We start from the raw sequence: 15917 nt of genomic DNA on the forward strand, positions 1-15917 counted from the left end.
TTCTATGGCAGTTCATACTAGCTAGTATTGAATTCTGTTGGTGTGCAAAACTCCGGAGTGCTGGGATCTTCATCTTTTTTCATCTGAGCTTGGCTTCCTCTTTTATTGTTTGGGTTTGTTAACCGGCTGCTGTTGTCCTTCTCAAGTCCCAATAACCATTTTTCAATCCCCTTGTTTTTCCACAGGAAAGCCAGGAAGAAAGGCGTTTTCAGCAAGGCCTGCCTCCTTGCTGGGTTTCATGCACAGACTTTAATCATTGCCTTGCCTGGAAAAGGGAAAGAGCTTTTCTTAGAATGTCCTACTGCAGCATATAAAGACTTCCCCCCTTCTCCCTTCCTACTCATTAAAGCACAATTGTTGACTGCTTTGGGGTCCCTCTGGGTAAGGCTTGTTTGTAATGTCAATTACCTTGATTTTATGAGTTAAGAGCTGTTGCCGGTCCTCTGGAAAAAGGAATCCTTCATTTGGCTGTCACTGGCGTACAGTGCGGTTCATTCGGCCAAGAGGAAACGCAGATTAAAAGACCTGGTCCTGCTCCCCCTGGGGGCAGTGGTATGGCTCCTGGTGAGAACAATGGGAGCAGACCCCAGCCTCAGAGGAGAGGGTGGTCCTAGCTAGGGTGCTCCCCTGCTCCCCCTCTTCCCTAAGTGAATGATGATAATTACTGCAGGAGAGTCGGCTTGGTTCACTTCCTCCAATTGTTCCCAAGCTCTTATTTTGCTTGATGCTCAGAAAGGGTCATTTGTTTAGCTGCATAGCAAAGCTTGTCTAGAATGACTTAATGTGTTTCTGAAAGGCTTGAAAAGGTGGGTGACCACTGCAGAGAGAGGCAGAGAGAGAAGCTGAACAGAGGTTCCTTGCATACTTTAGCCCATCCTGGTCGAATTGATAGGGGAGGTTGACAATGTTGGTGGCATGAGGCCAGTTTTTTGGTGAGATATAAAGAAACTGTAACCTCATTTCCAGACAGAAACCTACACTGGGATAACTTGAGTCAGTGTTCAAGAGCCTTTTCTGAGGAATTAGAGTGGTTCACCTGTCTGCTAACCAGGTGGTTTGATAAAGGATTGCTTTTTGTCTGTGCTGGTTCCTCACTGCTCTCGTAGGGAAGAGACAGAGTGGTAGAACATGAAAGAGGGAAGTTCTGTCAGCAACCCAAAGGCTTAATTATGACACTTTTCACCCCAGATGACTTCATTGTCACTGGAATGGGCAGGTCTGAATGGGATAGAAAAAAATCCCTTTTGTTTCAATTACTGAACGAGCACGGGACTGCCTTTATCACACCACCATGTATTGGTATAATCAAGTAGACTTTCAGCCTGGTGTGCTAAGCGAAGCTTTGCTTGCAAATGTTTCCTCTGCTGCTGGTAAGACATTGGGTATTTGTGTTTGTTTTTCCATTGTGTAAATGTGTTGGGAAACATCCTCAATAACAGCTGAGCTTTAATTGCTGAGAAAGCCAGAAGCTCCACTCTACGTCACAAATTCAAGTAACAACAGTTGGAAAGTGCAGAGATTTTTTTCTGTAGCAAGAGATATTCTCACCCCACAGACAATACTTGTTAGCAATAACCCTCCCTTGCATTTCTTTTCACCTTCCTTCTGATGGCCTTATGTTGCTGAGCAAGCATGAAACAAATTTCAGAAGACCTCCAGTGAGGAATTATAGAATTAGTTCTTTTCTTTAGAGAAAGGATGTCAAGATACCGAAAGAAAATCAAATGCTTAAAGTTGTGGTGGGGAGCTGTGATTGCAGTGAACCCTGATGGGAAATGAAACTGAATCAGACTTCCAAGTCTGAGTATCCTAGGCATTTCATGGTGGAAATGTGGTCAATGGGATCTCTCAGCTCCCTTGTCCTCAGATAGCAGCATTTTCCTATGCAATTCCTCTTGGCAGAGTAATGGGCTTTTTTTTTTAGCTTTGAATTGCCATGAGTATTCCTCACATGCAGGAAGTCACTGATGATGCGTAGGCTGTATTACGGCCTTAATCAAAACTGAGCATATTCAACAGCATATTCAACATCTTACTGAGACATTTGGAAATGTTATGACATCAGCTCTTTTTTGTAATCAGCCATGGGTGCATCTTGAGAACTCAAATCCTGTGCAGCCCCAACATTCAGTGGCTTCAGGTTGATGATTTCATTTAAGGACTGCCTACTCCATAATTGAAGACTCTGCAAGGAGTGCTTTGCTTTGAAGCAGGGAATACTTCACTACTCCATGCTCAGCTCCTAGGTTTCTCTAGTTCCAGACAGCAAAACATCCAGTGAAAGACTTAATATTGAAAATACATCTCAGCGGCATCAGGTTAATAATGCAACCTGCTGAGCCTTCTGGGTTTCAGAAGGAAAATGTTAAAGGACTGGGGTAGTCTTCACCCAGTGTTCCTCGTTTTCACCTGGTTGTGCGAGCCTCCTCTACGTGGTGCCCTTGTGCACAAGCCGTGTGTCAGCTGAGCTCTGGCAGCCTTGGCAGCTGTTTGCCATGCATGCCTTTGGCCTGCCCTAGATGTGAGGTGATGCCATTTGGCTGAAAACTTGCTGAAAGGAGCTTAAACTGAAACAGATTAAAAACACAGACATGGACAATTACAGAGGTTTGACTGACATACAGCAACTCTATAAGCCCCAAACACAGGCTGTGTGTCTGAACCCTTGAGCTGCTTGCTCACAAAACTTGGGTTGTGATGCACAGGCAGTATTTTTGAGAGACACTGGCTCTGGTGAGCCTGGTGTGCTGCCAGGTGCCTCCTCACCCTCTCAGGGAGAGGGTGATTTTTCTAGATTCAACCTAAAGGACTGACTGGTCTGGTTTTACCAAATGCACTGATAATATGATGATGTGTGTTTATGTTAATATGTGCTGATTTGGCACATTCTCATTTCCGGTGATCTTGGCTTAGCTATTTAGTTTTAACAGTAGCAGCGTGTTGAAAGTAGCGCAGGCAGAGCAGAAAAACTGCTGCTCACTGAAAACAGAACAAGACCAGGCTCTAGTAATTTCTTAAACCAGTTGCTCCAGAGTGAAAAAATACAGGATATTTTTATCTAAGCAGGTCACATTTTGATGAGGAGCCATAAGGTCTAGGGTTCAGAGGGCAAGAGCGAGTGTCGCTAAGGATCTTGCTGTGCTGTAATCCCTCCTAAGCCATGGGTTTGCAGGGTCACCTTGGCTGTGACACTTGATCAGTCAGCTCAACCTTAAGCAAGAGGCAGCCAGGCTGTCCCCTGCCAGCCCAAATGTCACAGTGTCCAGCTCCGTAAGTAATCCTTCCCTTTCCCTAGCAGAAGTAACTGTTGATAAATTATAATGCAACAATCAATCCCTGGTTCCCAGTGCATTGCTGATAAATACTTGGTATTATTATGAGTATTGTGAATTTTAAAGATTTGATATAGGAGAGTTCATTGTTAATAACAAAGGGCTTTTGTCTTAAATGGATGGAGATTTTGGGTGCTCCACTGCCAGATTCTGCAGTTTTGCCTTGATACTTGCTCTATTGATATTTACTATTTTCTGCAGAAACAGCTGAGAAAGTGCTTTATCAGGGCTTGTCAGAAGCTATAAGACAAGATTATTCTGAAGTACAGAAGTTTTTTAAAAGACATCATCAGCACTTTTAGAGTAGGAGAAGCAAATGTGGTTACTTGGAGGCTGGTAGCTCAGCCAGAGGGAGGAATAAATGTAGTACCTACACAGAGGCACATGGTGCAATTCCCCACACCCACCTGGCATCCAACTCCCAGGCATCCAACTCCCACTCCAAAATGGTGTAGCTGTTCCCTAGATGTGCTGGATGCCCAGAGACATCCCAAATGATACTGCACCCCTATGTGTTTGACTTAAGAGATGTGAAATAATCCCAGCACTGGTGAAGTTGGGATAGGAGACAGATGTATTTAACCCATTTTTTAGGCTGGTTATTTGGCCATATTAGACTGCATAAGAACACCTGAGGACAATGGAAACCTTCTCTGATTACATGCACATGGGAGGATAGTCAAAACAGGAGTATGGCTGAGTCTCCTTTGGAGAAAGAAGCAGCTCCAGATGCTGGCTGGCCCTGTGGCACTTCCTCCTCCTGAAATGCATGATTGTGAGAAGGACAAGGAGGAACTTGTGGTGGTAGATAATGCTGCTTATCAGAAGGTTGGTTGGTCTCAAAGCTTGCCATGAACAGATGAACAATAGCTTAAGTGGACTGCCCTTATCTATTCCGACCCATTGGTAATAGATAGAATTTGGTTACTTAATTTAACTACTCGTGACTGTGGCAAGCAGGAGAAGATTTAATCTCAGAAGTCATCTCTTGATAGTAATTTCATATTTTATCTCCTTGCCTTTACTTTCATGATATCTGGACCATATTTTTTCATTAGGGCTTTTGGCAAGACCAGTCAACTCTTCTATATCTGTTTGCTATTCTTCTGAAATCTCTGAATATACCTCTCATAAACCTAGATAGCCATCTTCTCTCTGTTCCCTTCCCCCCCAAGATTTTTCCATTTCTTATAATTTCTAATCTTAGTCTTATTGAAGATGTTCTCAGAATCAAAACCATAGAGAAGTGTGTCAGGGTGGACTGATTTAATTGGCTCACAAACTCTAGGAACTGGCCTGTGGTTGAAAGGATGACTCAAAGTGTTCTCTTTTTACTAAAAAAGCTGAAGACTGTTCTGTTCTAAGAGATGCGGATAGTATTTTCAAATTGGTAAAATTTTAGTTGTGTGGCTGGTGATAGAGGAGTTTCTGCATGCATATTGTGTTTGAAAGAGAGTAAGCTGTCTCTGTATCATCTCTTTCCTGAAACATCACCCACCTGCATGGGAGGATGGCACGTGTGCTCATGTTATGTGTGATAGTGTCCTGTGCTGATTGTGAAGTCTCAGCATCAGCCACTGAGGCAGGCAGGACTCTGGGCAACAAGGACACAGCACGTGGCAGTTCAGGCACTTAAAATGTCAGCTTATGTGGCCCTCGGTGCTTGGGTAAGTTTAAAAAAATTGTTAGGTGCAATTGGGGCATGAGAGGGAAGTGGAGATTTTGACCACAGAAACTTTCACTGTCTCTGGCAGCAGAAAGCAAATCTATGAGACACTGAACACAACAAGGCTCACTGGGGCAGTGCACAGGCCCTGCCAAAACTGGGGATCAGGTCTTACAACCTAACTGGTTCATCAGGGTGGTGTGGGGCTGCTGGGGCAATCTTAGCCCCCAGCAGAGCCTGGCTGTGCTGTGCAGTGGTTCTGGCTTTCATTGCCGCTCTGAGCTCTCACCTCTTCACACTTCTGTTGTACTTGCTTACTTCATGTTTATCTTGTCGGCATCAAGATGTACTTGAACTTTAGAAATGAAAACGGAAATTTGAACAGGAAACATGGCAGATAGACATGTTCCTCATTATCACTGCTACATTTGTTAGACATATGTTTTAAAAATCAAAACACTGCAGTATTAAAAGCACTGGGGGTGGGGGCAAGGAGGGAGACCCATCCATGCCCCACCCAGGGTGTTTATTCTTGTGGATGATTCATCTCTGGATGAAACTATACAGCCAACCACAGCTGATACTGAAAAGTACTTAGATACTGTTCAGAGATTTCCTGACTGAAATCCCAGTTCCTTCTCAAAGATGGTGTGAGCTTGCTGTACAGAGAAAACACCATGGACCAAATTATGGCCTCTAGGAAAAAATAAACCCACGAAATGCAGGCTGGCTACACATCAGCATTGGAGATGGAGCACTGTATGCTGGTGGCAATCTGATAGCCTTCAGTCTGAGGTGGTTCCTCACTGAACTTGTGCAGCAGCAATGTCCCACTCTCATGAGTTTGCTGGGCAGTATGGCTGACCAGCACACACACCTGGGGGCTCTCACCTGCAGATCAACAGCTCGTGCACTGCCTTTCTGATGTGGGGCACACCAGGCTGTGCTGGGATTCCCCCAGATCAGCAACGTGTGCTGAGACAGAGCAACCCCCAAAGAGAGAGTGAAAAGCACCTAAGAAAGGGCAGGCATTTCTCATGTTCCCCGGTAAAAAGAAAAGGAAGATAGATGGCTTGCTCCTCAGAGCTTCTCTGGGCTCTCTCTTCAGTTGCTACTGTGCTGAGAGAGTTGACCTTACCCTGCTGTTGGAGTGCCTTTAGACAGCACAATATGGACTGATCTTCCCTTGGCATCTTGGCCCCCGCATGAACTTTGGTCAACCTCAACATCAGCGTAAGTCAGAGGAAGGAAGTACCTCAGAGAAAAGTTGTGCTCCTGATATTCCAGCCCCTAAACCTGAAGGATGCAACTTCATAACATTAGGAGAACCTCTGAAAGTGATCCTTGGGGAACAACAGCAATGTCATGGATACAGAACTTCTCACAACATTTTATTTCCACTAATTAAATCTGAATGGCTCTCCCGGCCACAGATAATTACAGGAGAGAAGCTGGAAGGAAGGTACAGTCATTACCAGTCAGTAAATTGACTTAGGGGGCATTTTTATTTAATTGTTGAGGAAAAGAAGTCTTCTTACAGAAGAGTTAACTACCTGAAGACACATGGACTTTCCTGGTCTTCAGTGAGTGAGAGGAGAGGTTCTATCATCAGCTTGCAGTTTGTTCACCTCGTTGTGCTAGCCATGTACAGTGTTAGCTGCAGAGATCTGCAATGAGGTTTTAAAATGCTTCTGTCTGACACAAGTCAGGTCCTTAAAGGCCTGGCCAGTAGGAAAAGGACAAAAGGACTGTAGCAAAGCATGTCAAAATCGGTAGGGACAAAGCCACTGAGATGGGTGAATTCAGAGCTGCAGGGTCTCAGACTTTGAGGACTGTCTCTGTATGTAAAACTACTTCTGGGAGCCACAGCCTTGTTACTTGCTGCTTTATGGATAGAAGAATGCAGACAAAAGGATTTAACTTGGAGCACACACCATTTTTTAAGATGCAAAATGCAATAAACTCTTCTTGGGCACACAGCTGTGCCTCCTTGGTGTAAGTCATGCTGGTTTTTTAAGCACCCTGTGGTCATAAGGCCAAAAATAGAAAGACCCCTGGAAAAAGTCACCAAATACCACTTCTGCAAGTAACTCTATGGAGAAAAGAATTTGCTCAACAAAAGTTGGGAGAAAAGAGCTCATCCATTTCTGATCCTTTACCTGTCCTGATCATACAGGTTTGAGTTAATTCTTGCTTTCCTGTAGTAAGTCTCTGTGAGGTAATACCTTTCTTGTGCAAGAAGATCCAAAACATGCACAAACAGATCACAGAATAAACAGAATGTAGGTAGTTTCTCAAATTCTTCACTTTTGAAAACTTTTATGGCCTGCTCCGTGTAAATTTCTCTAGGTCACTGAGGGCTGTATTCTGATAGGCTTTATGGGGGAATATGCTGATGTTTGAGAAGGTCTAAATAACTCAGTTTTTCACATCTCTTCTTCAGCAGGCGAGAGAATTCTGTCTTTCTAGAGTGGTATGAGGTAGGGAATTGTGGAAGATGACAAAATCATAACCTTGTTTTTTTTTTTTTAATTAGGTGGAGTGGACACTGCTCAAAAGAGATATCAAACTCTCTGTGTCAGAGCATGTTCCCTCCACAGCTGCTGGCAGTGTTTTTCCTATCTCCATGTGCTACTGGGCTGCCTGCTAGATCTGCTGAGGTCCTGGGAGCAAGCTGAGGCTCATCCCTCTCTTGACCACAGACATCATCCAAAGGCTGGTTTGTAAGCTAGACACCTGCAGTAGCTGACCTGTATGTGGACTTTACTCTCCTTGCTGGGTTAAGAGGACCCACCGTGTTTCCCAGACACCAGTCAGTCTGAGCTCCTACAAGGAGGCTCCCTTGAAAGGTCACTGCTATGAGTATACACCTGGTGTCCAGGTGTAGCTTTTCCTCTGAGTTTACTTAATTCCATGCCCATAAATGTGTATACTCACAATATGATGGGAGAAATGAAGCCTCTGTTGCATGGCAAAAATACTTACAAGATGGTCACTCTAGTATAACTATGAGGTGATATTATATTACTGTAATTGGGGAATCATCTGCTCTGTTTAAAAAACCCACAATTTATCATTTTCAGTAGTGGTTTTTCTGTGACCAAAGTCTATGTGTTGGGAAGATGATGGAAGCAACTAACCTAGTTTAGTCTCAGGTTTTCTGTTTCCTATTTTATCATTCTAGACTTCATTTTATACAGAGTTCTTTTTTTATAGGTAGCTTTTCAGGAAGGTTTCAAAAGGTAACAACTGGAGTCACCTAAAATAAAGACTATATTTTAATTTTCACATATTTCCATATTTCCGTAAATGGATGTGGGCAGAAGGGGAAAGGGAGATGCACGAAGTGTTTGTTTCTGCACTGGCTTTTTTCAGATCAGAATTACTGAGAAGATGGTCACCTAGTGAAACTCAGTGCAATTTTTTTTTTCTTTTTTAATTCAAGTGTGATATGCTGGCTAAAAGCTGAAGGTATTGCCCTAAAAGAGAGAAGTATTTGTTTCTTCTTACGATACCTTCCAGTAAAGTGATGATATGCAAATTGCACATTGGAATTTTCTATGTACCCTCCAAAGACTGACATCCTAGCCAGCTCTTCCTGGACGAGGTGTCAGCTCAGAAAGAAAACTGAGCCTATAATGTGTCAGTCTGATCCCCAGTGAGAGGGCAGGCTCCAAAGGGAGAGCAAAGATTTTAAAAGGAAAGGGTATTAATATGCCAGCAGGTTATATGATATGTAGCGTAATTTCTGGGGTCTAGGGTTGATTTCCTTGGCTATGCATGTGAGACTGACAAGTCCACTTGGTGACTTGAAGTGCAAAGTTTTTGGTTATAATAAATGCTCTTGCCTTTCTTTCCTGTGCCTGTGTTTCACTTACGTGTTTGTGGTTTTTGTGCTTTATTTTACAACACTGAAAGCGGCAAATCCCAGGTGCAGACCCTGATGACAGCTAGCTGTGAAAGAAACAGGTTGAAATGCTGATTTCACATGCAGCAGGGTAAATCTAGAGTGTGCCTGTCAGCTCCAAGCCAGAGGTTCAAACTGGTAGCCTGGTAGAATTTTGTTACATTCTCTGTGGTTTGTGGTTTTCACTTCCCGCGTTTTGTGAAAAGGGACACGAGCACTAAGGAGTGAGGCTTGATCTCTCTTAAATTAAAATCGCTACATGGTACAAGATGGGAGAGGTGATTCTGGTTAGTGCCATGGGACTTCATGCTGTGTTTGTTAAGTAGCTGCTGTAAAAGACTTGTCCACTTGTGTCTGCCTTTCCTGCTTGCCCAGCGTGGTTTGTGGAAAGGCAGCATGCAGGAGGACACTGTTGTCATGAGCAGCAGCAAGACATGTGCAGCAACATGCAGTATAAAAAGGAGAGGGTAGAATTTTCATGTGTTTCAACCAATATGGAAACAAACCACCCCTCTTTACTTATATTGGACAGGCCCCTGGACCCAGAAGAACAAATGACATGGTCACACTAGTTTGTATCCATGTCCTGGGAGGTACACGCTCTCCAGAGCTGATGCAAAGAATAACTTACAGCTTTCTTTCCTATTGTGGTCATTGCTTTTTGTCTCCTGGGGTAAGACTCAGATTGTAGCTCACCAAATTGATTCTTCAGCCAGCGTACAGTAGTCTCAAAACTGTGGAATGTTGTTTTAAAAATGCAAACATGTAAAATGAGAAGACATCTAATGCCAGACTTTTGGTGGAGACTAGATTTAGGCTTAAGACAGCTGGTGCCAGAGCATTTGCCTGTTTCTAGGCTCTGGAATCCCTTGCAAGAGGATATCAGAGCAGCAGATTCAATTAGTGGTCTTAAATGTAATGCTTAAACTTCTGGGTGACACTAATTTTTTACTCAGATGAACGTATTTTATGAGCTGAACTGCCAGCTGGAGAGGTGCAATGTCATTGTTATAGGGAAGCAGATAAACCATTATAAAATTCCCCTCCCAAGACCAGCAAAATTCTTCGGATGCTGATTTGCTTTTACTCTGTGTTTTACCATGTGGGAGCAGGGAAGAAGAGAGGAGCTTCCATGTGAAATGCACAGATTCCTACCTGCCCAACCATGCTCAGATGAGTTAGGACTAGGAATTTATTCTGCTGATCTTTAACCCAGATTACGTGCCGGTGCACGGGAGTCAAGGTGCATAAGAATTACCCTCAGACATCTAATAGGAAGATTCCATCTTTTATCCAAACATATAAAAATACACAGGACTATTTGACTGATTGTTTTTTGCTGCAGCAAATGTTGAGCATTGACCGGCGGAATCTTTGTCCCTCCCTGTGTACATCCAACTGCCCATGACAGAGAGAAGGAGTAGATGCCAACCCTCCTGCAAGTTAGAGGAGAGCCTTGGGGGGCAGAGGGAACCCAGAGGGATTTCTGTTCAAAACCATAGTGCTGCCCTCTAAGACTTGAGAGAATGTATTGCCATGCCTTCCTTCAAGAAGCATTGCTTCACTTCGGAGGGAGACGACCCAACTTTTCCCTTGTGCTGTCAGGGTGCCTGAGAAGGAGAAGATGGGAGGGGATGAGAGCTGTCATTTCTCTTTGTCCTGTGCTTACAGAGTGAAGGATGCAGGGATCCCTTTCATAGAAACACAGTGCAACCATGGAACAACCTGTGCTTACCAGGGTTACAACATTTCATATCCTGCCTATGGAGCCGGTGCCCTAGGCACCCTGTACCTCTTTCCCAATACAGGAAATATAGGGCTGTGCAGAACTTAGCCCTACAGAATCACAAAATTGATTCAAGTAATCACTGACTGGTGGCTTTGTCTTGATGCAGCAAGAGTAAAACCTCAGTTCTCCACTTCTCAATGACTTCCTGAATGGTAGGATGGCATTGACTATATGTCTGTTAGGGGACAACCCTACAGTGGAGCCTATTAAAAGCATAACTCCTTGGGAGAGTGCTCTGATAAGCAACAAAAACAATGAAGATAACAAATGTAGGTTGAGGGCTCATGTTTGCTGACCTCTGTCCATAGTGATCATAGAAACAACTCAGGCAAGCCATAAAATTTCTCCAGATGGCATCCACTGAATCCAGTTTATAGAGTAATAGAGTTTACTCCATGAACACTCTCAGGGACTTCAGCAGGACCACGAAGTGCCACGGGCAGGGAGAATGGAACAGGAGTGTCTAGTCTTAGTCTGCTCTTTAGTGTATTTAATGAACACCAATTTTTGGTTGTGTGGGCAAATTCTTCACTCTGTACAATACCGTGATTTGGACAGGGGTTACGCCAAATGCTGCTATGTCCCCACTGTAGATGGGGAAGGGCTGCAGAAAGCAGGAAAGAGAAAGGATCACTGCACTTTCTTTCTTGTGTCCTCCTAGATGAAACCACCATTAATGGAACGACAATCAGTGCTTGTGTCTGCACAGAAAGTGTGCTTTAATCAGCACTCTGTGCAAGACAAACATCTTTGGGGTCTGTACAGAACAGAAAAAAGGACACAAATAAAAAGCGAGATTGTATGCTATGCTGCCTGGTTTGTCAAAGGTGAATTGTGCCAGAAGAATCTGATATCTTATCAAAGAAAGCTAATTGATTTTCCTTGTAAAGGAAACATGGCTGATCTGACCATCAGCAAAGCATTTGATATGATGCCACATGGGAAATTATTAATTCAATGGGGGATGATGGGGTTAAGCAGAAGAACAGAATGTGGAGGTCTGGCTAAGGAAGGGATGAATACAAACAATGATGGTGTGGGAATGATCAAGCTGGAGGAGGGGACTGCTTATGCAGTTGCTCAAGGAATAATCTTGGGTCTGATTCTGCTTTAATATTTTCAGTATGGTCTCGTGATGGAATGTAGGATTGTGTGGATGAAATTTGTAAATGACAGCAAGTTTGGGACCATAGTTATTATGCAAGATCAGGGTATGATACAGGAAGCACTGACTGACCTTGAGGGCTGGACTAATAGAAATGGGATGAAATTCAATATTACAGAGTGCAAGGTCATGCACTTAGGGACTAATAACACGAATTTCCACTATAAGCTGAAAGCTTATCAGCTCAAAACAAGCATAGAAGAGAAAGACTTGGGTGTATTAGTTGATGGGATAACTAAGACGCAGAGATATCATGCCACCATGAAAAAGACAAATGTGAGTGTAGGGTATATGAGTCACAGCCTTCCCAAGAGGCAGGGAAGTATTAATGCCACTGGAGAGGGGTGAGATCTCCCCTGGAGCACTGCTGTCTCCTGTGGAAAAGAAAGATGAAGCCCTGGCAGCGCAGGTGCAGAGACAGGCCATTAGGAGCATCAGAGGATCATATCAGCTCTGGTCTCCATCACCCAGTGAGCGGCAGCTGCGAGGTGACACAACGGCTTTCTCTAAATAAGCAATAGGTAAATGCAGTGGAGAGGAAAGCATGAGTTCAGAGACAAGTGGAGAGGAAAGCATGAGTTCAGAGACAATGCTGGCAAATGAACAAAAACAAACTGATCATGGATACACTGAGAATTGCAGAGTTTACGGTCACTCATGGGCAGGGTATGGCAGAAAGGCATTAATTTGGTCTTTGGGGAAGATTGTGCAACGTGTTAACAGTGGCAGCAGGGTCCTGGGGTTGATGTCCCTGCAGGTTCCTTGTGGCCACGTCTTGCTGGCTGGCACCTGAGGCTCAATGGGGCTTGGTGCAATGGTAAATGCTCTTCACTCCCTAGGGCTCCCCAATGTCAGTCTGCCCTTCTGCCCTCTCTCTGGGTATCTGTGTGCACTGGCTTTCCTAACATCTGTGCCCAGACTCTGGCTGGCATTCCCATTTGACTGACAGGAATCAGGAAAAACTCAACAGCAACGTGTCAATGTGGTGGCACTGTGAGATGAGACCCAGCCTGCCCTTCACAGTCTCACCATTTTTGTGTGCCAGCCAAAGCCATTTTGGGAAGCTGTCGGGGTGACCTGATGGAGCAGAGAGATCTGACCAGCCATGTTTCAGCTCTTCTTGTGTGCTGGGTGAGCTGTCAGCCTCCATTTGTATTGCTCTCACACAACATCATCCTCTGCAAATTGGAAACTACGTTTCAGAGATTTTTGTCCATTTTTTTCAAACAAATATGATATTTTTTTCCTTTATCCCTTTTTACCCTCTATCCCTTCCCTCCCCCTATTTTTTCCTCTTTTTTTTCTTTTCTCCCCTCGACGCTAGTTGACATTTACCAGAACGCAGTGTGATTTAGTGACCTTGGGCATACTGTGCACTTTAATTTGTCAATTTGGGAAATTAATTTGTGGAAGAATGAGTGGAAGTCAGAGGTCAGGCAGTTGGAGCGCAGACCTGCTGACAGGTTGACTGTTGGTGGGGGGCTAATGAGAGCACACCACCAAGCGAACGGAACAAAGGCAGACAGATTACACTGCCCGCTCGCTGGCTGGAGTCAATAACACCGGGCCCTTGTGCCTCCTCCTCTGCCACGGCTCTGCCTCATGCTGCTCGGGCAGCAGGGCAGGAACAGCCAGAGCGGCCTTCTGGGAGGAAGGGACAGGTCACTGGGTGTGAGGCTGCTTCGTGGCGAGGAGGGAGAGCTGGCAGCTCTGCCAGCCCAGCCCCAGCATGGAGACAGTGCTGGAAAGGTTGTATCTGTGTTTGCAGTCCTGCTGTCTGCAGCCACCTGGGGTCCAGGTGAATTTCAGCATCTCTGCTGAGCACCTACATCCATGTTCAGAGACGTGGGATTTGTTTTCTGAAGGCAGTGTCTGCCTGGCTCTGCCCATGGCCTTTGAGAGTGGCTGTAGAGCTGGACAGCTTGCTGAACGGGAACTAAGAAGCTTGATGGCTCCTGCTCAGCACCTTTCCACCCCAAAAGCCCTTTTCTTCTCAGCTGGCAGGGTGTGCATTTGTTAGGCAGATTCCTGTGGGTGCATGCCACCATCTGCAAGCAGCACGAGCAGAGGTTTGACCGCAAACAAGACCGGAACGTGCCAGAGAGAGATTGCATCTGGTGCCCCGCGGCAGCTGAACTGCTGCATCACGCTCAGGCTGCTCCCCAGCCCCCTGGCAGAATGACTGAGTGAGCGGCAGAGGATGACGAATGCTTTAAAGTGACAGCAAATCCTCGGATTCTGCCTTTGAAACAATGCAGGAGTCAGGCAAGAGGCATGGCTAGGTCATGTCAAAGTCAAGACCATAGCCTCAAGGCTGCCAGGGAAGGGACTCAACAGGACACACTTGTTGGCTGTGCACGTCGAGGCAGGGGCTCCCACAGCTCTAGAACAGGACAGCTTCTGGGCCTCAGTGCCAAGGCTTGTGTCTGCTGGAGCTAGAAAAGGCTGGAAGGACCAGACTCAGCATGCACAGCCCACAGGGCACGGGGAAAAAAACCCACTTGTTTTGTTCTGACAGCTGGCACTGCACTCATGAAGTGATGGTACGCTTGGAAAGGTGTTTCTTTTTGTAAAGTAGCTGGCTAAAATGTGAGGCACTGACAGCTGTTTGGGGAAAGGAGCACAGAGGACTATGCAAGGAGGCTCTTTTCTCCTGTGACAACAAGAGGAAGAAAACCTCCCTGAGGCAGCAGCCTGGCTGCCCAGGAAGGTCTCCACAGCTGTGTGTGCGCTTTGACATTCGTACTTGGAGTAGGGCATGGCTCTCAGAGTCTCACATTTTTGGGTCTGAATATAGTTTCCAGCTATGGTATGACAGTTCTTCAACTGATCCAGATAATTTGGTGAACGTAGAGATGACTCTGATAGATATCTCAGGCAAACAATGCCATGGAAAGTGCAGGTGAAGACAACTCTGGAACTTACAATTCCTTTGGTAGCACTCCAGTATGGAGTCCACTTCAGCAATCATTTGTCTGACTTCAGTTGTCATTCATCATGTGGTCAGTTGTCTCCTCTGTGGAGCACTTCAAGTTCCCTTGTTTGGAAGGATTAGAGGGTGCCTTGTACTTCCATGCTTCCCTCAATGCCAGCAGACATGACTGCTCTCAGCCACACACCTGCCCCATCTCCAGTGGCTGCTGTGAGAAGTTCTTCCTCATGGACTTCTTACATTTCACTGGAGCTAGGGAAGATCTAACTCTTGCAGCTTCCACAACACTTCAGAGGGGGGTCATTGGACAGGACCAGAGATCCATCACTGAGGGGCAGATGAGGTCAGGCAAACTATGGGAGCAGAAGAGGACCAGGAGGGTGACTTTTAGAGGCTGACAGGAAGCTGAGATCTTGCATTTCCCATCTCTGCAAATTGTCTTGATCTTTTGGATGTGCAACATTTCTCACCTCTGGCTAAAACCTGGCTCCCGTGCTCCTTCACATGTTAAGGTGTTCCCAATATACCTCACTCCCAAGTTGACTTGTCCATCACTTTGCAGTAAGTAGTAAGAAATTCCTACACATTGTTTTGTTGCCAAACCACAGCAAAGGTTGAGCAACTCGACAACTTACGGTTTCATTCTCTTTTGTTTCTCAGAACTGACAAGCACACTGTTTGTCAGCGTGCTGCTCACCCGGGAAGTGCAGCACGTAACTTCCAAGAAAGTGGTGGCGATTCAGGCCTCAGGCATTTAAACAGTCACGCTCTCCATGTTTGCTCCATTTATGGCCCCAGCTGCACGGGGAGGGCTGCGCTGTGGCAGGGCGGGGAGAAGGCTCTCAGCCCCTCTGTGCCTGCACAGTTTGCCCCTCTCTGGACACACAGGACAGGCCGTGGCCCCACAGTGGCCTCTGGGCACACAGCCCTCGTGGATCAGCTCTCTTCCTCATGCCCCAGGCCCCAGGCAGGCAGGCGTGCAGCGGAACTGGTGACAGTCACTCTGTGCAGGAACACTCTGTGTTTTCCTCTGGTAGCAAAAATCACTGCAGACTTTGCTGAATTTGAACTGCTGTTCTGCAGGGCACAATCATTTCATCCCCAGTGAAGTAGGGCTGCTCCAGAC

This window comes from Melospiza melodia, chromosome 3, assembly GCF_035770615.1.
Source record: "Melospiza melodia melodia isolate bMelMel2 chromosome 3, bMelMel2.pri, whole genome shotgun sequence".
Taxonomy (NCBI): domain Eukaryota; kingdom Metazoa; phylum Chordata; class Aves; order Passeriformes; family Passerellidae; genus Melospiza; species Melospiza melodia.